The sequence below is a fragment of the Genypterus blacodes genome, unplaced genomic scaffold (assembly GCF_046128005.1).
Source record: "Genypterus blacodes isolate CSIRO-AG114 ecotype Tasmania unplaced genomic scaffold, CSIRO-AGI_Gbla_v1 ptg000061l_1, whole genome shotgun sequence".
In the NCBI taxonomy this organism is placed as follows: domain Eukaryota; kingdom Metazoa; phylum Chordata; class Actinopteri; order Ophidiiformes; family Ophidiidae; genus Genypterus; species Genypterus blacodes.
In genome coordinates this window covers 3,825,110-3,845,438 of record NW_027466873.1, presented here as the reverse complement: position 1 = coordinate 3,845,438, position 20,329 = coordinate 3,825,110, and the positions used below count along the sequence as shown (strand labels likewise).

Genomic DNA, 20,329 nt, shown 5'->3' with positions numbered 1-20,329 from the left:
AGCATGAGTCAAATTCAATATATAAACTGAAGTTAGTGGTTGTTTCATGCCTCAAGTGTCAGAAAGGTGAGATTGATGTCATCCAAACTATTTAGATGAATACAGTCAAGGTATGTTTTCACTGTCATTGTTGGGGGTTCTTATTCTGGACATATTTTCTTCTTCACGTCATTTCCAGTGAGCTCTCATGTGCAGGGTAAGCATATGTCCCATTTCCCCCGGGACAGTCCCGTACTTAAGGTATTTATAAATCACCCCGGTTTGTCCCGTACTTCTATGAGATCAAGCTATTACCAGAGGTTTGTTGTGTCTTTAAATGCGCACGCGCCGAGTTCGTACACTTGTTAGCATACCTGCGACAAGTGATTAGCGTTGTTTACACCTTTAGCTAGTTAGCCATGACTGACCGGGCTAGTTCCCTCAACGAAGAGCTCCAAAAAGAATTCAAGTAAAGAAAAGACAGCGCGGTTGCTTCAGACTCCAGCAGGGTCCTGTGTGTTATCTTGTGGAGCCACTTCACGTCTCCGTTGTGCACAGAGGTCGCAGTGACATGAAGAGAAACTAGTGAAGGAAACATGAACCCTGTGAAAGATGGAAGCAAAGGACAAATACACGTCACAGGAAAGCACAACAGTCCACCAGCACAACACACGTCATTGTAAGTCATAATGTTTTGTATTGTTGTTGCTGTCATTGTTGTTTTTTATTATGTCATACAACTTGTTATGTAATGAAGGCAGATTTTGAAAACTGCATTTGTGGTGTACTGGTTTGGACTTTAGTCTTGTCTCGGCTGTGGGAAGATGGGCTCAGTGTGTGTGTACGGTCAGTGTGTCCAGTATTGAGCGGCTGCAGGTCTGGTCAGCCTGCTCATGTGGCCCAGAAGTCATCTGCCCTGCAACACATTTCAAAAACTTGGTAGTGTGAATGCACCATAGAAACATAAACCGTTCTGGTAAAAAGGGCTTTTGGTTTGATTTTTGATTATTTCATCTTATCTTCTAAATATTGCTTTTTCGCACAGAATCTAGAGCAAAGTAACACTAAAATCATAAGAGAGAGTGGCATTGTATCTATGTCTTGTGTGATTCATGGGTGTGATGCGGTGCCATTCCGTGCTGCCATGCTGCTGAGATGGACAACAGTGGCTTTCTCCCATTCAATCCCATAAGCTCTCTCTCTAAGCTCCCTGGTTCCCTCGGGTGGCTGGACTGGAGTTAAAGCATTAAGACCCAGGCAGTTAAAGTTTACAGAGTGTCGTAAAGTGGACTCACATGGGCCAGCTCTCTAAAGATAACGCTAAATACACAGTGATAACAGTGGACGGTCAGCGGGTTGGAACTCACGAGCACAGAGATTTGCAGATTTTGTGGTTATGCCTGTATGTGCAGACTCTATTATGCTATGTTTGTATGTGCAGAATTCTGTGAGGCTATGACAGTATGTATATGTACTGTATGTGTGTGTGTGTGTGTGTGTGTGTGTGTGTGTGTGTGTGTGTGTGCATTTGGGTGTGTGGGGACTATGACTGTGACTATCATAGCAGAAATGTAAAAAAAAGCTTGACACAGAGGACACAGGAACATGTTAAATCATCCAACAGCCATGTGAGGCTCCTGTGGCTTTCGACCCTATAGTTTCACTTCGCAGCTCTCCAGCAAGCTCTTGTTTGTGTGTGTCAATGTGTTTGTGTGTGAAAGCTAAAGGGACAGAGAAACGGGGAGACAGAAAGAGAGAGAGAGAGAGAGAGAGAGGGAGGTGTGTGTGTGTGTGTGTGTGTGTGTGTGTGTGTGTGTGTGTGTGTGTGTGTGTGTGTGTGTGTGTGTGTGTGTGTGTGTGTGTGTGTGTGTGTGTGTGAGATTGTGAGATTGTGTTTTAGAGTCCATGAGCACACAGAGCCATTTTTAACCAGCGTCACAAGACGCCAGTGTAGGGTTAGAACAGAGATGAGCTCCTGCTCTCAGAATAGACCCTAGGAGGCTGCAAGGCCCCCGCCACTGACCCTGGCCCGCATTCCACTTGGCAGACACACAGTTGTTGGGTCAGTCGTGGTTCCTGTGCTGGAGAGGGCAAGACGACATAGAGGGGTAGGGTGGTGGGGGGTGTGGTGATGCAATGTGGCCCGTTTTACCACCGACAACTGCACTCCAATTGGCACACCCCTATAAGGTGAAACAGAAAAGGTGTTCTCTTGTTATCTATGGTTTTCTCTCTCTCTCGCTTGTTCCATCTGTCTGTCTCCTGCTGTTACTAAAATTAAGTTTCCTCACAGCCTGAAATCAGCTCTTTCTCAGTCCTGTAGTATCATGGATCCCTAAATCATACAGCCCTCTCCACGCAACAACCCCCCTCCAACCACCCCTCCAAGCTTGTCCATAAAAATATCCCTTCGTTGCTAGCGTGACGCGTGCCTGGAATAGCTTCCATTGGGAATAAAAAGACCTAAATACAGCAGGGCCATTCTGAGCGTAGGACAGAGGGGTCAGGGGAAGGTGAAGGGGTACAGTTATGGTAAAGAAAGGGTGGCACATGGAGTCTGGGAGACTGGGAAATAGAGTTGGGACTGGTGTACAATGGGTGCTGTTGATATTGGGTGCATTTATGATCTCAAACTATTAGATCAAAAAGAGTGGAACAGAAAGAATAATACAGATCCCCATATAAGCCAGTACAGTCAGACTCGATTAAAGTTGTGTCCATACTTGCGTCCTTCCGCACCCACAGATTTCTAGCCAGTCTGGCTATTTCAAACACTGACACTTTGGTCACAAGCCAGCTTCTCTGACCTCTGGATTCCCCCCCCCCCCCCAAGCATGCAGTGTTACAGACACTCACTTTGCAGACTGACCATGTATATGGAGATTGAGCACTGATCTGTGCCTCCCCAGTGGGAATGAGTGTATGGAGTGGTATGGGAGTGTTGTATGGACTCTGTCTTTTATTTTCAACACCCTACTCCCAGGTGGTGACAGCCCAGTGCTAAGTGCGGTAATAGCCAATTGATTTTGTTCTCTTTTTTTGTTGGTGGCTAGACATAAATCAAAGTGTCTGTCAGGACCTCGATGTAGTGGGGAGGGTGTGTGTGCGTGCGCGCGTGTGTAAGTCAGTGTGTGTGTGAGTGTGTGTGTGTAATGGGGGTAGTGCAGGGTTCTGTTTGGACTGGGAGAGTGTCAACAATTAATCCAGCCTCTGATCTGCAGGCCACGGCTCTCCTGACCCTCAGTCACAATCCAATTGGGACCGAGGCTTCACAAAAGGGCTAAAAACAACAGAGACAATCCTCCAGCAGGGTCGACTGGGCTTTTACAGCACCTCTTTCTATTTTATATGGTTTGAATTGCAATGTAAAATGTAAAGTAATACTAATTTCACTAAGTTTAATAATTGTTTAAGGAAATTAAGTCCATACTAGGTCACTGACCTGGTCCTTATACAAGGGGCATTTCTGCTGATATTTTCACTGTCTGGATCTGTAGCAGACCTGTAGCCCGTATAGTGTAGAGAGAACCTGAAACACCTGGAATATGGAAGAGCCTCTAAAAGTGAAGTTCACAATTTAGTAGATAATGATTTGCTGATAATTTAATCTTAACATCCTCAATGCCTGTTATTTCCATGGATTTCTTTTCCTATTGTCACTTCCAGGTGCGTTCTCACATTAGTTCGCTGCTTGAGAGAAGTCGCCCCTTAAAGTGATGTAGCTGAGTGAATGTGCCAGAGACGTACTGTATATGCAAGGTGTTAAAAACAATAGTGTTAAAAATAGAAATAGAGAATAGATTTTACAAGTTGCCAGCTTTATAGCATAGCATTATAGTTTTTAGCTGTTGAAGACATAGCATGTATCAGGGGCTCTGAAACAAAAAGAAAAAAAGAAACAATTTTAGTGACCTAGTTTGGATGTTATTTCCCCCGAAAATCATTACATTTTGTGAAATCGCTGGGGTCTCACTTTAACACAATACAGTCCAATAATGTGTGATGTAATTACTTTTACAGTGCGGTTTCTCTTCATCTTAATGAGGTTAAAATTTGTAAAATCCTGCGCTTCACAGGAAGCAGATTCTAAGAAACTATACAAATCTAGTCCCACCCCCCTCCCAGGAATTCTACACACAAGGAAAGAGAATCATAGAGAACACAGATGCGAGCAACACTGGGACCATGTTAATCCTTTTAATTCAATTATGGTAAATAGGGACAGAGCTTCCTTCCAAACAAAACACAATATGCAGGAGTTCAGCAGGCAAAGCTAGGGGACCCTCTGATGTAGGCATGCTACCCAGTGGGAAGCCTGGTGGTCTCCTGGGATACCTCCCAGCGCCTGAACCCCCTACTGGGGCTCTCCCCTTAAAGGCTAGCCCTGGTCCAGAACTAGCCTGAGGAATAGGGTGGCAGGGCTAGACAACATGACCGGGACAATGGGCTTTGAAACCCACACACAGAGTGTCTATGTGACCAGCTGTGACCATTCCTACACAGAGATAGAGAGGAGGAGGAGGGAATGGGGAAAGGAGAGAAGGGGGCTACATAGTGTGTAATGTGTCAAGAGTATTAAATGTGGATCTGCCAAAGTGCTTTGGGGTCTGGCGAGCTCACTCCTCCCGAAAAGGGTTCCATGCTGCAATAACCTGCTAACCCGGGCCAGCCTGACACCGGCACCTCCTCCTCCATGAAAGAGTGTCTGTTCAGTGGGATGAACGCAGGACAGAGAGGGGGAGCAGAAGAGGCTGAGAAAGGGAGTATGTTTTTGAAACAGTTAGACAATCTGTTTGGATTAGGCCCACTGCCGAAGAGACATGGAAATGATGGGCAGCCGGGACGAGGGGAGGAGTGGAAGAGGAGGAAAGGAGCGAGGGAGGGAGACAGATGGGGAGGAAAGGTGGCGGTGGAGGGGTTGTGTAGAGGCAAAGGGGGAGGTGAGGAGAGGAGAGGGGTTGGAGACTGGAATCTCAGGATCTAAGGCTCTTTTTGGCTTGATGGTTCCCAGATGTTGTAGCCACCCCCCCCCTCACCCCTTCCTCCCCCCTCCTTGTTGCTCTGCTGTGGTGAATACACAGGAGCCCAGTGAGCCGTGCGGGACAGATGGGTCAGTGGCTGCGTGGAGATGGGCCTCCTGTGGACCAGGGGGAAATGGGAGGCAGGAGTCATCTTCTCTCAACAGCCACAGGCCAGAGGGGGCAGACCTGGCTGTGTTTTCTTATCCTCTCTCCACTCCAGGCAAACTCAGCAGGGTGTATTTGTGTGTGTGTGTGTGAGCATGTGCATGTACTTATAGTACGTGTGTGTGTGCGTGTGTGTGCAGATGTGTATGTCACTTCGCTTAACCACGATCATGTATGAGTATGTTTTTGCACAGAGGCACATGCACCTATTTCTGAGTAACGACTGCAACGGAATGAGCGCAGGTACAAAACAATAGTGGAAATGTTTATACATGCATGCATTCATCTGCAGTGTGTGTTTGTGTGTGTAGACCAATGTTGTGTTGCAGTCTACATTGCGAGCTGCAGAGTATGTGCAGGTGCCTGGTCGCACTGCCGCCCGTGCTGAAATTCCGGCGCTGCTAGATTTACGGCCCCTGGCTGCAGCCTGCCATGTTTCAGAATGACGGCGTGTTCTCGTCGACCTATCTGCTAAAACGTTTACACTCCTCAGCGCTGCTCCACACTGCCTCTGCTGCCTCAGCCTCGCTAGGAAATGTCGTGGCCATATATTAACAAGTTGTTGACTGGCCACTGAAGCGCACATTTGTCAACATATTAGAAGGTGTCAACACCTGAACAACAGCCCACCCCAGTCTACTGCCATCTCCACCCTTCCGTCCCCATAAACCCAAGAATTACTGGAAGGGGAGTCAATGAGCAGAGGTGTTAACGGTCGGATGTTTGTGGCCTACTTAAAACGATTCCCTTTTCATTTAGCTCATTGCACGTTTTTAAAATTGTGAACCCCTCACATTTTTACTATTCACAGTAAAAAAATAGTGCTTTGGGGGATAAAACATTTGCAGGTGCTGCTGCTCTGATCATGTAGATGCAACCGTGTAGCACACACACACACACACACACACACACACACACACCCTAAATAAAAGAGTTTGGCTGACATCTGCTCCACTCTGAGATGCAGGGCGAGCCGGACTCATCGCCATGTTCTTATCCCGACTTTAGGCGTCAAAGCTGGCTGGCTCAGAGACAGTGAGCCCCCTATTTTGAGAGGACTTGCAGAGGTTGTTGTATCTCTTAATTGTGAATTGATGTTCAAATGTGCACGCATGTAAGCTCGCCTCTGGTCAGAGGAGTTTCCCTATCCTTCTGGGTGCGTTTAAACCCAGAGCCACACGAAGGGAATATTTCACGGAAGCCCTCACTTAATTTGTGGTCATGGTTGCCAGATATGGAGAGAGACATTCTATCTCCTGAGAGAAGAGTGGATATCCTCCTCTGGATGGGGTGGGGGTGGGTATTTTTGGAGCATCTCATGGCTATTACAGGAGACCTGGGGATGGGAATGTGCTTGTGTGTGTGTGTGTCTGTGTGAGAGAGAGGAAAGAGAGGGAAGGAAAGAATTGGGGGAGCTGCTGTGATCAGGATTCCACAGCTGGCTCGTGTCACTCCTTGACCCTATCCCTCATGTATCCCCCACGAAATAAAAAGTCTAGACTGCGCTCTGCGTCTCACCACTTCACAGAAAGACACAAAAGGCATATGGGGAGATAGACAAGATAAACAAAGCTGTAACTTTCTCTTTTCCCCTCAGGATTCAGTGCTAGAGACTCATGGACTTTTTAGAATTTACTCTTCATGGCAAGACACAGTGTCTATTAAGTCCATTAATAAGTAACGCAAGGCAATAGCGCCACCAAAGAAATAGATATCACTCTATTACTTATTTAACCCTTCCACTGAATTATTTATTGTTTATTCCAAATGATCTTTTTTCGAGTGTACACTTTCAGCTTGGGTATCCCATGTGAGCGCTACCAGTGCCGGATGATTTGGATAGCCAAGTTCAACTTGGATAAGTTTCTTGGTGCGGGGGGGGCGGCGGAGGCATGGCTGCCTGTGCACAACTACTGCAGGGGGGGGGGTTAGGGCAACAGATCCTTGATGATTGTGTTACTGACATCAAAGTATAAGTACACCAAAGTCAACAGCCAGGCAGTATTAAACACCCACCAAAACATTCCTGCTCCTCACTCTCATACTCATTTACTGTCTATGTCTTCCTTGCTCTGTTGCTCAAACACCCGGGGTCCAGGGAGAGAGATAAATTATGGGCCTAGTGGCTTTTTGAAGTCTACGCGGCATCAACACCAATAAACGCCAAGCATGGCCCGCCTCCCTGCTCCTAAATTAAGTAATTATTACCTCTGGTCTGACTTGGCCACGAGGGCCATAGAAACACAGTTCCAGGGCAGGGCTGGAGGCCTGGGGTCTGCAATGAACAGAGGCAGTGGCAACAAGTCGAGCATATGTCCTCTAATGAAATAAAGACTGCGGCTAGATCCAAGCCCAATTATTTATGCTGTTGCAGTGACCTCTGAGAATTCATGAGTCAAAGCTTCTGCTTGTCTTGTCCACTGCCTTGCACGCATATTTCCTTATAGATATGCAATGGATGCTGCAATCTTATAGCTTCCATACCTTTTACCTGTGGCACCCAGTTCAAATTAATCATCATTAGAATATGTCTGTTATGTTAATGACCGCATAAAAAGGTCTTTAGGTCTGTTGGGTAATGTAAGATAATGGATTGAATTGAGGTCTGGGTCAGTCATACAAGCGAAGGTCTGTGCAAAAAAACATAAACTAATAAGAGAAGCTGACCCTTTTATCAGATTAAATACCATGCTTACAAAGTAAAATTCAATCCAAGTAAAAAAAAATCCAAAACCTTAAAACAAAAGGATGGAGCAATGCCAAAGAAGTCTGGAGAGAGGAGAGTGAAGTTGAGGAGCAGGCAGCTCTTTAAAGTAGTGCCAAGGCCCTCGCTGGTGCCATTGCACCGCATCTGCCTGCAGGGAGAGACGAAGTGCCGAGCTCACACCTCCCCTCCCCTCCCTTCTGCTCCTCTCTCCTCCACTCCCCACGCTTCCCTGCACCTCTCCTCTCCTGTCCTCCTGTTGCCTGACACACGTCTGTCTGGCTGCTGCAGCGAGGAGATTGTATAACCCAAGTGTGTAAAACAGTCTTTTACGGCATTGTAAAGATTTACTATAGGAGTAAATAACGGTGGGAGAACAGGGCTTTTAAATGGAGCCCAATCAATATGTCAGAGGAGGCTGCAGCAGAGGACAGGGCCACGTCTGACGCCACACGCAGGTGGACTGATCAGCCAGCAATACGACAAGGAACACGGGGAGGAACGCTCAACATCCTACCTCAGCAGAAAACTGCCAAACGAAACTCAACATGATTAACAAGTCTGTACTTTGGACGCAGTTTTAAGTGGAACTGCAACACACAAACACACAAACACATGACTACACACCATGCCAACATAATGTAAATCACAGAAGGCAAACATCATCTTTAATGACATTGATGGCAATGACTGAGAAGTAAAGCAATCACAGATTTAGATTCATTGTTAAAGATCTGTTATATTGCATATTTATGACAAATCAAACTTGTGTCGCTAAGTATTTGACATTGCATGTGTACACATCTACACATTCATACAAGCTGGAATAAATTCAACATTGTACTCTCTCATGACCGCGCACGCGCACTTCTGTGCAGAGAAATGCAGACATGCAATAAATTCCAAACCCTGTCAAAGCAGCATTTGCTCTCTCCCTCTCCCTCTCCCTCTCTCTCACACACACACACACACACACACACACACACACACACACACACACACACACACATTCACACACGTTCACACACGTTCACACAGAGACACCCTGGCCTCATGAGCAATAAATCGCAGAGCCCATCTAACAAGTTCATTTCCGGAGGCCAGAGAGGATGGGTCCTCTGACTTTGGAGTCAGCAGCCTTGTGAGGATCAATGGCAGGAGATGGAGAGCGAGGGGCAGGGAATCGAGCTGAGATACAAAAATCAATCAGCAATTTAATCGCTTTGGGAGGGGAAGAGAGAAAAAAGGAGGAGAGGGGAGAATTCCAATGCTTTTTTTACTCAAAAAAGCAGCACTTTGATTTAACCCTTTGACATTTAGTATACATCTCTCAGTTTTATTGAAGCTTTTCTCTATGACAGGAGACGCTGGAATGGGATTGGATCTATTTTCAGACACAAGATCACACAGCTACTATTTCTTTATAGAGTTCTACATGAGATTTACATAGATGTTATGTCACACAGTGTGCGGGATAAATGAGAGCATTCAATAGTAGAAATGTATCTTTTAACTTTGCGTAAGCCTTTGCCAAGGTTTGCTTTCAATTATTATATGAAATCTGAAAGTGCCTGGTAAAAGCTGATATGTACGTTCCACATTCATCTCAGAGGAATCTAGCCAGAGCTGTGAGGTCAAAGGTGAGCTGTCTGGGAGGAGTTCTAGAACATCACGCTGGTGATGGTGATAGTGCTTGATGGAGGGAAAATTCTGCAGAGGAATTGGTTGATTTGGGCCTTGGTGTTGAGGAGGAACTCCTTTAGGTCAATGTCCAAGGCTTAGAATTGACACTATTGAACGAGCAAGCTTTAGACTAATAAAATGAGTGACAGCCTCTGGCTGCAGAATCGAAGATATGGATCCTCTGCGGAGGAAAAAAGCAAGCTGGAGAAACGGAGAACTGCTTCTGAAAACAGCTCAGCTAGAGCAAGAGAACAAGTTAATTGAAAATCATGCCGTTGTTCTGTTAATGTGTGCCTGCATGTGTGTGTATATGTGTGAAATCATGCATCAATCTATGTCTGTGTGTGTACATGTGGAGCCTATACATCACACTGTGTATAGTACAGTGTGTTTGTTCTTCTAACTTTGCGGGGCTGTGTTTGTACAACTCAATGTTGTGTGTCTAAGTCACTGTTTGTGTATGTGTATGTGTCTGGGTATGCTTGTATGTGTGTATGCATTGCCACATACAGTGTGTGTGTGTGTGTGTGTGTGTGTGTGTGTGTGTGTGTGTGTGTGTGTGTGTGTGTGTGTGTGTGTGTGTGTGTTTGCTAGATTGGTGGGGCGTAACAGGCTGATTCCTCCAGAACTCAGGCATTGCTGAAACTTAGCAACAGGAGCCAGGGGCCTCCCTCCCCGGGGAGGCTGGCTGCCGAGACACATTCATTACCAGCCCAGAATCTTGGGCTGGATTAAAAATTCATGCTGTTTACAACAACAAAAGGCCCCCCGTTAAAGAATATGAGCCCTTCTGAACAATGGCTCCACCAAACCGTGAGCAGATCGCTGACATCTCAAAGGAGACCGGCAGTTGTGTACAAGTGTGTGTTAGAATGTGCGTGCGTGTGTGCGCGTAGCCGCTAACAGCTAGTGTTGTTCCCTCTCAGTGTATGTGCACACCCTTATAGGCTACGGTGATATAAATAATGATACTGTTTACTGCAGCAGGCAGTGAAAACAGCCTAAGGGCACTTGAATAAGGACACAATTCCCTCAAAGTCCCGCGCCTTGTCATGCTGTTTACACTCATAATAAAGGAGCATGCATTCACAATGTGCTGCACGTGTGTCTGTAGGTGCCAGTGTGCTCTCCTAGGTATGTGCTGGATTTTGTGCCGCCTGTGTGTGACCCTGTCTCTGCTCAGCTCATTGACAAAAGCCTGTGCGCAGTGCTGTTGTGGATGATTTGTTGGCAAAGAGACCGCGCTTATGAGCTCTATTCAGTGTTAATTAGCACACTCCACAGCGATCATTATATCAGGTTCCTGTGGTGACGTCTGATTGCATTGTCCCTGTGGGGGGGTGAAGCTTTACCGATGGGGGAGCACCACACACATACAGTCCACACAACAATTTCCCTCGCAGGACCACACACGCAAGCGCCCGTGCATGCCCATGTACACACACACACACACACACTCACTACAGTGTGGAGATATTCAATTACATGTATATAACTTAGCTAACTGCATGAGGGCACTCAATGCAATGTCAAAATTAGCGCTGCACAATTAATCGGAATTCAAATCGAAATCTCAATTTGGTCACATGTGATTATCAGATGGTAAGACGCTGTGATTTATTTAAATACATTATAATAGTGTGAGGAGCGCTTCCAAATTAGTATTAGGGTAGCCTGGCTGTGGCAATTGTAGAGTAATTACGGTAATCCTACAGTTGGTCCTTGGTGAGAGAGACAGTCAACTCTGAGAGGCGAGAGATCGGAGATGTGACCACAAACCCACAGCAACAACAAGTGTGTGAGCCAAACATGACACAGTGAAGACAGACATCAGATACTTTAAATCACTGTTTTTCTTCTTATCTTTCTTGGCATGGATCAAGCAATAATTTACACATTTTCACCATTTTATAAGTATATAAATGCAGACAGTTGTTGTTTTATAGGGATTCATGCAAACATAAAGATCTATACACGATTTTGGCACAGAGCCTTTCTACTGTAATGACAGACGGCCACCAACATGAAAATAATTGCAGTTCACATCGTCATGGCAATATGTGCTCCAATAATCACAATTTGATTTTTTTGGAAGGAATGGTGCAGCCTTAGCCAAGATAAACAGATTTGAATTGCACAGCCTGGCCTCCACATGAACAGCTCAGCCCCATTCCATTAATGCCACACGGAACAGGTGCAAGGTCAAACCACTACGCCAATAATAGATGCTCCTCTTCATTCTCAGAAATAGTTCTCTCACAGCCACTAAATGTTTCACCGAGGCTGTGTGCTGTTTGCATTATCGTGACGTGGATAAGGTTAGGGTTCATGTGTGCATGGGTCAGAGAGATCCCCTCCGTGTGTGTGCCCGGCCCTGAACTTTAACCCATCGTCTCCATCAGAGTGGAGGATGTGACAGCACATTGTTGCACCACATTCTTACCCGCTGGGTCTGTTGTTTTCTGCTCAGGCTGCTTGGATGTCGGTTGGTTGATCTGTTGCGTAACGTCTTTTTGTTGTCCTACTAAAAGTGAAGTCTGGATGTGCCACTTTTGAAAGAGGTTAGTCACCAATCATTAATTGGGCCTTGAGTTCCAGAGAGTGGATGGGACGGCGTGACTTCATCAGAACACTGTGTCCTAACGGCTCGTGTCTATTCCCGAGGGGGGCGTTCGTTCCGACGCACAGTGACATTGCATAATGAGAAGGACGGGGCGATTGTCACCCCCTCCAACCACCCTCCATGAGCGCCTGATGCAGGGCACCTGTTTCTCCGCTGTGGGCTGCTCTCCTGGGGGCCCGGTTCAGGTTTCAGCATGTCTTTTCCAGAGTTCACCAACTGCCACCTCCCGGCCCTGGCATCCCCACACTGACTGACAGGATGCTACCTTTGACTGTCATGTGCTCTGCAGCGCTGAGCCGTCCTCATCACGGGGCTGTCATCAGGGCAGCTCTTCTTTTGGAATAGCGGCCTGCTTGGTATGTGTGTATGTTTGTGTGTTCATTATAGTTGTTGTTTTATAGGGCTGTATAGGCAGCAGGAGTGTATGTTTTTACACACCACTTGGCACTAAGCTACAGTTCACAGCTTAGATTCTCTCATGAGGAAAAGACACTAATCACCGTTAACAAAGCACAGGAAATAAACAACAGGAAATAAATATAAACAACAATTAAACTCTAGCATTACAAATAAGTCACTCTTATTAAACTATTTGTTTAGGTTTGATTTGTATTGCTTTCTTAGTCAGTCAGTAATAATACAGCTAATGACAAATCGTATTTCTGTGATCAATAATTAGTTTTGCTGCGTCTTGAGAAAGTGCGCTGCAACCTTGAAAGGGCCATTGTTTCAAACGACCTCATCTGAACGTGTGAATTCATGTTTGCTTACTAAGACTGAGTCTCTCTTAAAGACACGGGGCCTTAGGCAAAAGCAAAGAATTCATTTAGGTCCTTGAAATGCACTACATAAGGAAAGAGCTAATTGGCAGGCGCCGTGTTGTTAAATGAGACAAAAGAGTCTAATGCAGTACAAATTCATTTTTACAAAGTATTCTGTGTTTTACCAATTTATGGGTGAAAAGTGGCCTGAAGTAAACTTGTCTTGTAGCCGCTCTTTGCCGGCTTCTGGTTCGGGAGTCACGGCGTGCGCGCGTTAAAGCTCTCATTCTTTTCGTTCTTCAAGATGCACAGGCGAGGACAGAGGACATTTGATAAGTGCGACGCGAAGTAAAATCAAGGAGATGATGATCTTCATACAAACCAGGTAAATGCAAAACAATGGCCTGCCCTCTTTGTCACAAAGGACAGATTACATGGCTTTGATATTTCTGAATGAAGCTGACACAATTCCCAGAGCTCCCTCTCTCTCTCTCTCTCTCTCTCTCTCTTTCTGCAATTGAAAAGCCAACTATCCCCCATTCCACCCCTCATTGCTCTCAGCCCTTCGCCATCGCTCCCTAAATGCAAGGCCCTAACTTACACGACTCAAAAGAAAGACGGCAAGAGAGAGAGACGGAGAGAGCGAGAGAACACACAATTTTACACTTGTGTGCACACAAACAAATAAGGGAATATTGATTGGAGCCACGGCAGCATTCCACAGTGATGCCCCTCTCAATAGATCAGTCGCGCTCTCGCAGCTTGCCCCCGCCGCAGCCCCGCAGTTTAACACCGTCGGCTCGCTCCAAAGGACACATTCAATCCACCTGACACCTAAATAGCCCCGACTAACCACATGTACACACACACACACTTCTCTCTCCATCCACGACGCCTATCTAGCAACCGCGGCTGCTTTCCCAAATAATGCTGATGCTAATACTAATGCGGCAATTGCGAAATTCAATTGATCACTGTAAGGAAATTCCCTTTTCACCTGCTTGGATTGAGTTGCAGTGCAGAGATCCCTTCAAGCAGGGACGCTTCAGTGTCAACATATATTTTGGTTGTGCTCTATACATCTACATATGTGGCTTAGTGCGTATAAAGGTAATGTAGCTAAGTCGACAGGGGAAGAGAGTTGGCAAGAACAGAGCATCTCTTTGTGTACGGTCCATATTACTCAGACATCTCATCATATTTTTTGATCATCACTTCACTGTGTCTTAAAAGAGGTGTTATTCTGCTTGTTGGAAATGTGTCACATTCAGGGCACATGAAATAAACTATCTTTGAGAATTCGTGCCTTGATAGTCACACGTACTGCAAAAATCTAAAAGACACATTCCCTAGTCTGAACGCGTGGGAGTTTTGAGTCGCGACGATCCGGCTTCACACTGTCACCAGCCCACAGATTGGCTGACACCTCTGAGGGAGTGAAAGCTGAATCATAATGTGACTCTGACTGCTGTGGAGGGCCAAGAACCTCCTTCCTCTGCCTGTCCTGAGGGTGGGGCTGATTTGAGAGAATGTCAAGCTGAAATGACGTTTCGCACATGTACTGATTGTTTCATGCTATTTCTTTCCATACACATTTGCAGTGATATGCTCCTTGATGTGAGAGACACTGATGCATGCAAGTAAACAAGCGCACGAAACAAGCAGGAATAAGCGACGCGCCATTTGTGTTTGACCTTTCAGTCCCCCTGGCACTGCTGCTGTCTGTGCATCTCGTGATTATGTTAACTATTTCTTCCCCACAGAGAGTTTATAAAACATACAGTATATTTAATGTCTCATTTTTATAATATTTCTCTCATTCGTTGCTAACATATCACATATATGCACCTCTTGGGCTCTAGTCTCTCCCTCCCACCTAGGCAGCTCTGAGAGAAGTCGTCTGCAGCTGCATCTGTTGTCTGCGTGACTCGTCTGCGGATTAATGACCTCATTAAGGAGGCGGGTGCTGATGTCTGATCCTACACACACACACACACACACACACACACACACACACACACACACACACACACACACACACACACACACACACACACACACACACGGGGCTTAGCTATGTCCTGGAGGTTTTGTTCACATATGTTCAAATATACATGCATGCATATGTCTTACATATGCACACACACCCCCTATGTGGAGCCGAGCACTTGAGAACGAAGCCCCACATTAACACAGGCTGAGATAAAAATAAACAAAACACACACATAAATATTCATATATATACACGCAAATAACATAAATCAATGCTAATCTATAACGCATTGCAAGCGCCAGGGCAGAAAGGTGATTTTGATCTAAATCTCTATTTTGTTACCACAGCAACAGCAAGCTGGTTTTTCAACATTAAGAAAAACTTAAACTTTTCATTTTGTGACTTAAGCCCACATTAACATGTTCAAGAAAATGATATACTTAAATCTTTTTGGCGGGTTTTGGTCTTGTTTCTGTGATTGACAGGTGTCTGGGCCCATCACCGTCTCGTGGTTGCCACTTGTTCTTCCCACCTCCCACCCCCCTCAGACGTCCTCCCGTTTGACCAAATTTGGATTTTGTGGCTCCACTAACTGCCAAGATGGCGGCAAGCGGTAAACCCACTCTTCGGCAGGATGTGAGTCTAATGATTTAATATTCTGGGGTTATAAATCACATCAATCATCGCTTGGCTCCCGCTACTTCGTCAACTGACAAAATGATGTAGTGTGCAGAATAATGATGTGATTGTGATGACCACAAGCTATGTAAGATGTTGAGAACCGGATGTTTCTGAGTGTTTAAAAAAAGAGTGACCACTTGTCTTACAGCACAGTGACGTGTGTGTGTGAAGTAAGCATCAATACATCAAAATTATCTTCAGCCAGAACCTTTGATTCCTTTAGGGAGATAAAGCTGTGAGACATACGAAAAAACTCCAAGTTTCCTGTGTCTGTCTATTCTGTCTCTCTCTCTCTCTCTCTCACACACACACACACACACACACACACACACACACACACACACACACACTCCTCTGTTGCTACGCCTCTTGCATGACACCTGCACTGTAACACTAAGGTGTTTACAGGAAACACCATCCCAGTCGCTCTTGTGTTTGCCTGTTTCGGCCCCGCGGGGATAGAGGCCACCTCACTATCGAGCAGCCCAGTATGTGTCTGCTCATGTAGGACATGCCCCGTACATGCACACACAGCCAGCATCTCACGCCTGGCTGAGCCTGCTGGCGGGCCTTGGGCTGGGAGGGGGGCCGAGCGCCGCGTGGGCTGGCAGGAAAGAGTTAAAGTGTCACATTCCTGAGTTTAGAGGCTGTAACTAATATTGGAGTTTATTAGTGGAGGAGTTGGGAGGCTGAGCGCAGCCTAGGTGTTCGCATCTGGAGGAGTCAGTGTCTGCCTCACTCTCTGACAAAAGCGCGCGCGCACACACACACACACACAAACACACACACTATGCTTCAAAAAAATGCACAGATACAATAACAGACACACCTGCATGCGCTCTCTTGTTACTGCTCACCTGTGTTTATCTGTTGGCTTCTCACTTTATTTTTATCCTGTTGTTTGGTGGCTACACACACTATCATGACTTTCATTTTCTCCCTATTATTCCCGTTACAAGCAATACAGGTTTATATTTACTCTGCGATTAATTTTAACAAATGAATGCCATTTGAACTGCGTTTGCGTGTGATAATCACTACAAACCCAGAAGACAACATATTACAGAGACTGCGACACATTCAGCAAGGCGGGTTATAGCACAACAGCACTTACTATTCAATTTATATGTGTATATATATATATGAATTTCTGGAGAGCCATCTTGACATTCGTAACTGCAGTATTTACATTCAGCAGTCACAGTCAGTAGTACGATAGTGCTCTTCTGTTCATCCACTCGACCTGTTAATATTTGTCTTCATCAGTCATGAAGTAGAGTTAGTTAGAGGCCAGAGATGGAATACGATTCCTCCATTTATTCCTTAAAATGTCCACAGTGGGACGTATGAACACGGAGGACCAGTGCTTAATCAAAACAAACAAACAGGGCCGTTATACTTATGAATTGTATTATATTATGGTCCTTTGAGGCTTAATTTAAAACAAAGAAAAATAGCTACATGGTCAAAAACTGACTGGGCCCGGCATGTTGTGCCTATTTAGTTCGGTCTGACAATGTCAAGCACGTAACTACGTGTTTTTCAGCGCGACTATCAAAACGTTTCCTCCATAAATATCTCGCTCTTTACTTGTGGTCTCTGAAATTGCTATTTGCGCGGCTCTCACCATAGTATCGTCTCAGTGTGATCCATGTCTTGAATTGCGGAGGGGAAGAAGAGCAGGGTTATCAAGTGCATGACAACAAACTGCAGTGCAAAGCTTGTCACTCACAGAAAAAAAAAAAAAAAAAAAAAAAACAGGCTCCCCGGCTTGTTCAATAACCTGCCCAAGTGGCGAGAAGGTGAGGAATGTGACTTTCAGGTATCAGGAGCGCTGAGGGCCGCCGCAGGTTTTCACAGTCTTGACCCTGCCTGGTACATTCCTCTCAGGGTGCGGTGGAGGTGGTGATGGGGGTTGTTACAGACATACCGAGTTGGGTCTGGATTTCATCACCGGCGCACAACGCTGCTCCCAATTAGCTTGGAGGAGCGGTAAGTGAAGCAAGAGCTCTTTAAAGGGAGAGCTGTCGCAATCAGTGTTTAAATGCTGATATTTAAAGGTAATGACAAGGGTTGTGGTACATCAAAACCACAAGGACTGTTTAAAGTAAAAGCTGGAATCGCTGCTTTATCTCTCTGTGATTACTCCAGGTCAGCTGCTGTACAGTTGCCTGTGATTTAGGTCATGTGGTGACTCGGATCATCCAGCATCTGTTAGCCAGTTAGCGCGTCTTGGCCAGGTGTAATACTGATGTGTACAAAGCAGAGCAGTTTCTGTAAAGTAAACAACACCTTTGAACCACATTTTCTCTACGGTTAAATGTGCTCGTTTAAATACAGATTCGGAGCTCGCTAATTAGAAGGCGAAGGGCTGCCAAATGCAAACGCGGCCGTCCAACAGAGCCGTGGCCAGATATGACGGGTCTGAAATGTGCACCCAAAATGTGTTTACTTCTGCTAGCATTTAAATGGGAAAGGATAATTTCCAAAATGATAAAATATTGACAAATATCCTGCAATGTATGCTCGGGATGCTTCATTTGTTTATTGCTTACCCCCTCCCCTCACTCCCACCTCAATCCCCCACAATACAGCCATTTACCTAATTGGATAAAACGACTCCTGGATGTAAGCCAAAGGGGTTTTATAGTCCGTATTTGCGATTTGGATGTTTGATTATAGGCTCTCTTTGATAATTACTCCCAGTTTCCTACCAGCCAGCCAGCCCCGCTCTCTTTATCGCTGCTTCGCCGTGCTGTGAGCAGCAGTTGTGTGCCCAAATCAGCCACCGGGCTGTAAAAGGTACCACAGCATGCCTTCTGGGCCCAACATCATAGGCGTGTTTCGTGCCCAGTTTACCGAGGCTAATTATCCCTAATTCGAGGTAATGGCGTGATCAAGTGTGCGCTATTATCACACATCCCCACTCACCCTCCTCTCTCAACCTGCTAGTCCTTCAAATGTTAGCATTCCTAGCTTTGTTGTGCTTCTGGTGATTGGTCTCCTGTTTCCACTTCCTCATCGCTAACACATTCCCTCCTTCATCCCCCATCTGTTCCTTCCCCCTCACACTGTCCTACATTCACATGCATGTGAAACGTAGTTAATGCATCAAGGATTGGTGATTGTAAGCGAGAGAGATAGCTAGCCTCACCTGCACCGGCCCTCGGGGGGTCCTTGAAGCTGATGTGGTTATCAGTGCACTAAGAGGGAAGGAGACATAATCCATTCTACAGCTCATGGGGGTCTTTCATCGACCTTCCCCGTTGTGAAGGAGGCTTTCCTGGAAGTCTAACCCAAGGCTGCGATAGGCCCAGTCCTCACCATCCTTCCAGCCCTGCTGATATGCCCCACTTCTATTAGGGCTTGTCTGCATGCTTGAGCTGATGTCAGTAATGCAGCCTGTCTACCCAGAGGGCATTAGTTGGCCGCTCTGGAAGGTAAAGACCCCAAGGACATGGCAAAAAGTTTCAAATGATTATAACTTAGACCAGTTTCTTAACACAAACCTGGCAAACTCAGAAGCAATTTTTGTTTTAGTATGCTGATTGAAAGTGTGGCTCTAATATACGATCGTACACACTTTTTGAATTACAGAAAATAATGTGAATGTGAGTTGTTTTGACACAAAAAGAACTGTTGACACCAGCTTTTAATTACTCCTGCATCTCATCCTTATTTTCTGTATTGCTCCTTAACACACTGTCTGAGATCAGATGAATTTACACCGATGCCTCTCGCGCGTGTGTTTCTATCACGCACACACAGAAGCGCGCACATATCCATGCAAACACATGTGTACACTTGCATGACAACACACACACACACACACACACACACACACACACACACACACACACACACACACACACACACACACAGAGACAGTGATTACCATTGTTCTAATCCTTTTATTTTATTTCCCTCCCCATCTTTGCCTGCTCTTTGGCAGCCTGCATGCAAATGTGGTGGGTAATGAGCAGAAAAAGGCATTGAGGAAGAGGGGGTAGAGGAGAGTGAGAGAGAGGGAGGGAGAGAGAGAGAGAGAGAGAGAGAGAGATACAATTTCTGTGCCTCTGAACAATCAAAAGAGCAGCACACCCCCATGCTTTGTACTTTCCTGCATCTCTTGGCGTATGTGTGCGTGTGTGTTTGCGTGTGTTTGTGTGTGTGTGTGTGTGTACGTGTGGTGTGGTGTGTTGGTGGGTGGGAAGGGGGTTGTTGCTGTCATGTGTCTGACAGATATTGAAGATAATTGTCCGCTTTCTTCGTCTTGCCTGTGTAATTCCACTGCTGCTGCAGCTTGAACAACACTCACCTGGGCAGAGGAGGAGGGTAAGAAGGATGCAAGAGGGAGCTGTGGATGGTGGGGGTGGGGGGTAGGACGAGGAAGAGGAATACTCTGTAGTTTTTACTGTTGCTGAAATCTATTCTATAGTCAGCGTAGGTACATCGGGGTTTAATCCGGTGAAGTTGGGACACCGTACAGAATGTTGATTAGCTCCAGTGTTCAGGTTATAATGGGAGAAGAGTGTGTTGTGCTCTATAAACAGGGCGTGCTGCTGCTAACGTATAGGCATGCTTAGGTGCCCTTGGAAAGTTTGCCTACTCTACAAGCTGTCAAGTGAGCAGAGAGCAGAGAGAGCAGAGGGAGCAGAGAGAGCACAGAGAGAGCACAGAGAGAGCAGAGAGAGAGCAGAGAGAGCAGAGCGCTCTCTG

The 20,329-nt window shown here is 45.9% G+C and overlaps 1 long non-coding RNA gene across 3 annotated transcripts in view; it reads left to right on the top strand.

The window, feature by feature from the left end:
- Positions 1-366: 366 nt before the first annotated feature.
- Positions 367-20,329, top strand: part of LOC143003401 (uncharacterized) — a 63,680-nt gene continuing 43,717 nt past the window's right edge. For all 3 annotated transcript variants that reach the window (XR_012963861.1, XR_012963859.1, XR_012963860.1), the window contains exon 1: positions 367-658. This is a non-coding gene — a long non-coding RNA (uncharacterized LOC143003401). The remainder of the gene's footprint in view (positions 659-20,329) is intronic.